Here is a 7,891-nt window from a genome sequence, read left to right as displayed (position 1 = left end):
AGTAACACAGTAAAACAGTAAACAAGCAGTAGTAACGCAGCAGTATTTAGGAACAAGGCCTAGGGATTACACTTTCACTAGTGGACACTCTCAACATTGATCACATAATGTAACAGTATAAATGCATACTCTACACTCTTGTTGGATGATGAACGCATTGCGTAGGATTACACGAACCCTCAATGCCGGAGTTAACAAGCTCCACAATTTGTTCATATTTAAGTAACCTTATAGTGTAAGATAGATCAAAAGACTAAACCAAGTACTAACATAGCATGCACACTGTCACCTTCATGCATATGTAGGAGGCATAGATCACATCAATATTATCATAGCAATAGTTAACTTCGCAATCTACAAGAGATCATGATCATAGCATAAACCAAGTACTAACACGGTGCACACACTGTCACCTTTACACACGTGCAGGAGGAATAGAACTACTTTAATAACTTTGCTAGAGTAGCACATAGATAAATTGTGATACAAACTCATATGAATCTCAATCATGTAAAGCAGCTCATGAGATTATTGTATTGAGGTACATGGGAGAGATGAACCACATAGCTACCGGTACAGCCCCGAGCCTCGATGGAGAACTACTCCCTCCTCATGGGAGCAGCAGCGGTGATGATGATGGCGGTGGAGATGGCAGCGGTGTCGATGGAGAAGCCTTCCGGGGGCACTTCCCCGCTCCGGCAGGGTGCCGGAACAGAGACTCCTGTCCCCCAGATCTTGGCCTCGCGATGGCGGCGGCTCTGGAAGGTTTCTGTGGTTTTCGTCGAACGTTTTAGGGTTTTCGATCCAGGGGCTTTATATAGGCGAAGAGGCGGCGCAGGAGGGTCGAAGGGGCGACGAAACCATAGGGCGGCGCGGCCAGGGCCTGGGCCGCGCCACCCTATCATCTGGGGGCCCAGTGCCCCCCCTCTGGTCCTTCCCGGGTGTTCTGGATGCTTCCGGTGAAAATAGGAACTTGGGCGTTGATTTCGTCCGATTCCGAGAATATTTCGTTACTAGGATTTCTGAAACCAAAAACAGCAGAAAATAGGAACTGGCACTTCGGCATCTTGTTAATAGGTTAGTTCCAGAAAATGCACGAATATGACATAAAGTGTGCATAAAACATGTAGATAACATCAATAATGTAGCATGGAACATAAGAAATTATCGATACGTTGGAGACGTATCAGCGCGTCGCCGCCTGCTGACGACGCCTCGCCGCCTCCTGTCTTCGTGGACGAGTCGGCGGTGCAGACCCAAAGGGAAAATCCCTGCCGCCCATGAAGCCCGCCCTTCTTCTCTTATCCGTCTCAGTCGATAGATATGCACGCCAGCTGTCGGAGTCGATGGCATACGCCGGATCGTCGCGGAGGTCCGGCGGCAGGTACCACCTCCTACGCCGGATCTCCGCGGTTCGATCAGGCTCGCGCGCAGGGACGGGAGGGATGGGCACCCGGCGGCAGCTGAGCCGCCAGCCAGTTGCACGTCAGGCCAGCCCTCGCACGACATCCATTTGCCGTGCATGAGCCTCCCCAGCGTGATGGGGAGCGGCACCCTCTTGCAGGCGCTGCCAGAGGCCTCAAAGTCGTTCTTCTTCCCCATGGTGCTGCGGCGGTGGTGCTGCGAGTGGAGGTGTGGCGGAAGGAGGAACGCGGCCGGTGGTCTTTTAAGCGTGACCGCGCGCTGGATACGATGGCATTGAACGCGGCGCAGAAGCCCAGCCACCGCCCGCCAGTGCGTGTGCAGAACAGGCAGCCGCGCCATTGATGGCGAAGTCTGTGGCGCAGACGCGGAAGCGCTGACCGCCGAAGCGATGCCCTCGATGCAGACTCGCTGCCAGGCGGGTCCGGTGGGGAAGCGAGCGGACACTTTGCGCGTCCGCCGAGCATCCGTAGAGATGCAAACCTGGCGCATATTTGGGCCAGGTTTGCGTCTCCGCGGACGGCCCGGTCACTTTGCATCGCCCCGCTGGAGGTGGTGCGGGACGCATTTCCGGTCCACTCAGCGTTCGTTTGCGTCACGCCGCTGGAGATGCCCTAAGAGCATCTCCACCGCGCCCTTAAATAATCGCCGGCAGGGTGGCCGGCATTACTGTATGGCCGTCCGTAGTGCATCCTCTAATTGAGGATGCTGTTCCCACACCGACGCCTCAGATATGGTGGTTTCAATTTTTTTTTTGTTTTACAATATTTTGAAACAACGTATCAATCATATTTTATTTATATTATATTCAATAATTCATACAATCACACAAATAGTACTTAAAATATTCATGCAATCAAACAAATAGTACTTAAATTATTTATACAATCAAATAAATATAAAATATAATTATTCATACAATCAAACAAATAGAAATAAAATCATGCATTATTGGCGGCCCCTCTCCTCACCCACAAATGCGCAACTAGATCCGCCTTAAGAGCATCTCCAGTCGCGTCCCCCAAATCGATTTGGGGCGCGCCAGACAGAAAAACGGCTCCAGCCGCGTCCCCCAAAACCGATTTTTGTCCGGCTCGGTCCGATACGGTGTCCGGCGCCCTGAGCCCGTCCCCGTCCCACAGGGGACGCACCGGGCACGCCGGACACAACGAAAAGCGAGGCGAAGCTACGCGGGCTCAACGCGTCAGCGGCTCGGATGCTCAACCGCCGCCTATGTAGCGACGGTGCAGTTGCTAGGAAGCGGAACCGTCGCATTGGCAACCGCATCGACCGACGCGCCAACCACCGGAATGGAGCGCGGACTTCTGCGCCGCCGTTCATCCGCGCTCAATAAGACTCGTACGTAGGCGCTTTAGGATCTTCAAACGGCCGCTATTCATCCAAGCTTCCATCTGATACCTCCCGCGACGATGAGCTACACCTCACAGCTTCCATCCGACACCTCCAGCGAGGGCAAATCTGCTGGATTTCGCCATTGGTGGGACAGAATCCGGATGCCCAGCTGCGGCGACGATTCCCTGCCGGCACTTGAAAGCGAGGAGGAATGGCTGGGCGTGGAGGAAGACGCGGAGGAGGAAGGGTCAGAGGAGGCGGCGGCGGCCCGTGCGAAGGACAAGGCCAAGGCGCAGCCGGCGAGCACCGACGACTACGAGGAGGACACTAGTTCTTCCGACGAGTCGGCCGACACCGCCTCTTCGGAAGAGGTGACGAGCAGCAAGCTCCACCGTGATGATGACGACGAGACGGGGCCATCATCGATGAAGAAGAAGACGAAGTAGTTTAAAATAATTTAAATGTAATTTAATTATGTTTTTTGAAGTTTTATATGTAATTTGTTCATGTTGAACCGATTTGAATATTAGTAAAGAGTTTTCTTCTATCTATTTAAATTATTTTTAATGTTTGGGGGCGGCGTTTGGAGGACGCGACTGGGGAGCAACGTCCCTCAAACGCGGCACGAACAAAACACGTCCCCCAAATGCTCGATCCAGCGCGCTTTGGGGGACGCGACTGGAGATGCTCTAAGTTGTGCATGGACATCTGAATATCGAATTTCATTGTGCATATGAAGAAAAGCGGCAAATTCTTGGGGTACATGCTCTACCTCAGCAAGTGGCCCTTGATAATCAAATGGTTGATCATCCTGCATAGGTTCGTCGTGTTCGCTTTCAATGATTATGTTGTGCATGATCACATAGGCGTTCTATCACCTCCCACATCTGAGACTCAGACCGAGTGAGAGCAGTGTACCTGACAACGGCGAAAGGCTACTGATGCACCCCAAAAACACCCTCAACATCCTTGCGTGTTGCTTCCTGGCATGCTGCAAAATAAGCTTCCATCTCGTTTGCTGGAGAGGCAATTTTCTTCACAAATGTAGCATACGTCGGGTAGATACCATCAGCTAGATAGTACCCCTTGTTGTATGCGTGACCGTTTACCTCAAAGTTCATGGCAAGAGCTTGTCCCTCAGCTATCCTGCCAAACACCGGAGAGCGCTGCAACACGTTGATATCATTGTTTGTTCATGTCATGCCAAAAAAATGCATGCCAAATCCAAAGTTCATGGTCTACCACCGTCTCAAGAATGACAGTGCACTCACCAGTATGTCCCTTGTAGATCCCCTGCCAAGCAAAAGGGCAATTCTTCCAGCACCAATGCATACAGTCAATGCTTCCAAGCATACCAGGAAACCCTCTTTCTACATTTTTTGCAGGATCCGAGCTGTGTCATCTGCCGTTGGTGCTCTTAAATAGTCTTTAGTAAACACCGCTATGATGGCTCGGCAAAACTTGTAGAGAGTCTTTGTACATATCGGCTCTGCCATTAGTAGGTAGTCATTGGCTTATCTGGAGGAGCTCCATATGCAAGACAGCGCATTGCAGTAGTGCACTTCTGAATTAAGGTGAAGCTCCACAAACTTGTGCAATCTTGCTTGGCCATGAAGTAGTTGTCGTACTCCCTGACGCCGTACACAATCTTCAAGAACAGCTCCTTGTTCATCCTAAACCGGCGCCAAAATTCCTTCGACGGATGAGTCGCATCGTAGTTGAAGTAGGCGTCAAGCAGCATTGCACCGGCTTGAAGATGTCGGTTGATGTTCCTCCTCTTGCCTAGCTTTGAGCCGCCACGTCGAGGCACAACGAAGAAAGGCTGGCGAACGCGCAACATGCTCGTCAGAATCAGCTGCTGCTGTTGCCGCCGGACATCCTCATCGTTCTAATTTGATGAATAGCTGTACCATCATCTCGTCGTCGCTGTCCATCGCGGCAATCGGACGAACACCTTGCGGGGGGCGGTTATGCCGCGGTGGCGGTGTAACGACCCAGGGTAGCACCCCTATTAGATATGTTTGTGTTTTTCTTTTGTGCAACATCATGACATCATCATGCATCATATCATTCACAATATCTTATCAAATAAAAATTATTTCTAATAAAAGCTATTTTGTTTTCCCCCTGCTCTATGGTTTTCATAATAAACCATAACCCTTCTCTCTTTTTCCTATTTTATAATTGAGCCTTTTCAACAATTAAATTGGATTAAAAATGTGCTTTGTTTTGATTACAAATAAATAACTATGTTGAAAAACTACATTTGAATCTCACCCTCACCTTGTTTCAAACTCAAAACAGAAAATAAATTGAGTTCAAAAGTTTTTAAAACAAAAACAGAAAAGAGAAAAAGGAAAAAAACCCTAAACCTATCCAGGCCTCCCTCCCTGGGCCTCTCTCTTTCTCTGGCCTGTCTCCTCTTCTCTCTTCCGGCCCAGTGATACGTCTCCGACGTATCGATAATTTCTTATGTTCCATGCCACATTATTGATGATATCTACATGTTTTATGCATACTTTATGTCATATTTATGCGTTTTCCGGAACTAACCTATTGACGAGATGCCGAAGGGCCAGTTGCTGTTTTCTGCTGTTTTTGGTTTCAGAAATCCTAGTAAGGAAATATTCTCGGAATCGGACGAAATCAACGCCCAGCATCTTAGAATCCCCGGAAGCATCCAGAACACCCGAGAGTCGCCAGAGTGGACCCACATGGGCCCCAGGAGGTAGGCCGGCGCGGCCCAGGCCCTGGCCGCGCCGCCTTATGGTGTCGTCGCCTCGTTGACCTCCTGACGCCGCCTCTTCGCCTATTTAAGCCCCCTCGACCTAAAACCTCGAGACGAAAAAAGCGACGGTACGAGAAACCATCCAGAGCCGCCGCCATCGCGAAGCCAAGATCCGGGGACAGACTCTCTGCTACGGCACGCCGCCGGGACGGGGAAGTGCCCCCGGAAGGCTCCTCCATCGACACCACCGCCATCTTCATCAACGCTGCTGTCTCCCATGAGGAGGGAGTAGTTCTCCATCGAGGCTCGGGGCTGTACCGGTAGCTATGTGGTTAATCTCTCTCCATGTACTTCAATACAATGATCTCATGAGCTGCTTTACATGATTGAGATTCATATGAGTTTTGTATCACTATTCATCTATGTGCTACTCTAGTGATGTTATTAAAGTACTCTATTCCTCCTGCATGGTGTAAAGGTGGCAGTGTGTGCATCATGTAGTACTTGGCGTAGTTTATGATTGTGATCTCTTGTAGATTATGAAGTTAACTATTACTATGATGGTATTGATGTGATCTATTTGGTTATGTTGATCTATCTTGCACTCTAAGGTTATTTAAATATGAACATCGAATATTGTGGAGCTTGTTAACTCCGGCATTGAGGGTTCGTGTAATCCTACACAGTTAGTGGTGTTCATCATCCAACAAGAGAGTGTAGAGTCTAGCATCTATTTATTTATTCTGTTATGTGATCAATGTTGAGAGTGTCCACTAGTGAAAGTATAATCCCTAGGCCTTGTTCCTAAATACTGCTATCGCTGCTTGTTTACTGTTCTACTGCATCTGTACTGTCTGCAATATTACCACCATCAACCACACGCCAGTCCTGGATAGCAAAGCACTTTTCTGGCGCTGTTGCTACTGCTCATATATATTTATACCACCTGTATTTCACTATCTCTTCGCCGAACTAGTGCACCTATTAGGTGTGTTGGGGACACAAGAGACTTCTTGCTTTGTGGTTGCAGGGTTGCTTGAGAGGGATATCTTTGACCTCTTCCTCCCTGAGATCGATAAACCTTGGGTGATCCACTTAAGGGAAACTTGCTGCTGTTCTACAAACCTCTGCTCTTGGAGGCCCAACACTGTCTACAAGAATAGAAGCACCCGTAGACATCAAGCACTTTTCTGGCGCCGTTTCCGGGGAACGAAGGAAAGCTATACCATTTCCTCCCTCGTCAACTACGCGCCAAGTACTTTTCTGGCGCCGTTGCCGGGGAGGAAAGGTAAAAGGCACTCATACTCCGGTTCCAGGTAACAGTACTTTTCTGGCGCCATTGTATTTGTGCTCAAAGCTATTTCCTTTAGATCCTGCAATTGCATCTTTTTGTTTCTTGTTTACACTAGTTAGGCATAATGGAAAACAACAAAAATATGAGAGATCTTTATGAACTTTATCTTGAGTTAGGACATGATGTGTTTGAAGAGAGAATTAAAAAACCCATGGAACTTTATATGCATGCTAATGGGAATGTTATTAATATGAATGCTTTGAACACTATTGTTGCTAATGCTATGGAAAATTCTAAGCTTGGGGAAGCTGGTTTTGATGAGCATGATCTTTTTAGTCCCCCGGGCATGGAGGAGAAAATTTTCTTTGATGATACTTTACCTCCTATTTATGATGATTATAATGATAGTAGTCTTTTGGTTCCACCTGTTATGGAGGATAAATTTGATTATGATTACAATATGCCTCTTACATTTGATGATGAGAATAATAATGATAGCTACTTTGTTGAATTTGCTCCCACTATTACTAATAAAGTTGATTATGCTTATGTGGAGAGTAATGATTTTATGCATGAGACTCATGATAAGAATGCTTTATGTGATAGTTATATTGTTGAGTTTGCTCATGATGCTACTGGAAATTACTATGAGAGAGGAAAATGTGGTTGTAGAAATTTTCATGTTACTAAAATGCCTCTCTATGTGCTGAAATTTTTGAAACTACACTTGTTTTATCTTCGTATGCTTGTCACTATGTTCTTCATGAATTCATTTGTGTATAAGATTCCTTTGCATAGGAAGTGGGTTAGACTTAAGTGTGTTTTGAATTTGCCTCTTGATGCTCTCTTTTGCTTCAACTACTATTTCTTGCGAGTGCATCATTAAAATTGCTGAGCCCATCTTAATGGCTATAAAGAAAGAACTTCTTGGGAGATAACACATGTGTTTATTTTGCTACAGTAATTTTGTTTTATATTTGTTTCTTGGAAGTTGTTACTACTGTAGCAACCTCTCCTTATCTTAGTTTTGTTGCATTGTTGTGCCAAGTAAAGTCTTTGATAGTAAGGTTCATACTAGATTTGGATTACTGCGT

The sequence above is a fragment of the Lolium perenne genome, chromosome 2 (assembly GCF_019359855.2).
Source record: "Lolium perenne isolate Kyuss_39 chromosome 2, Kyuss_2.0, whole genome shotgun sequence".
Classification (NCBI taxonomy): domain Eukaryota; kingdom Viridiplantae; phylum Streptophyta; class Magnoliopsida; order Poales; family Poaceae; genus Lolium; species Lolium perenne.
This window is presented reverse-complemented; position numbering follows the sequence as displayed.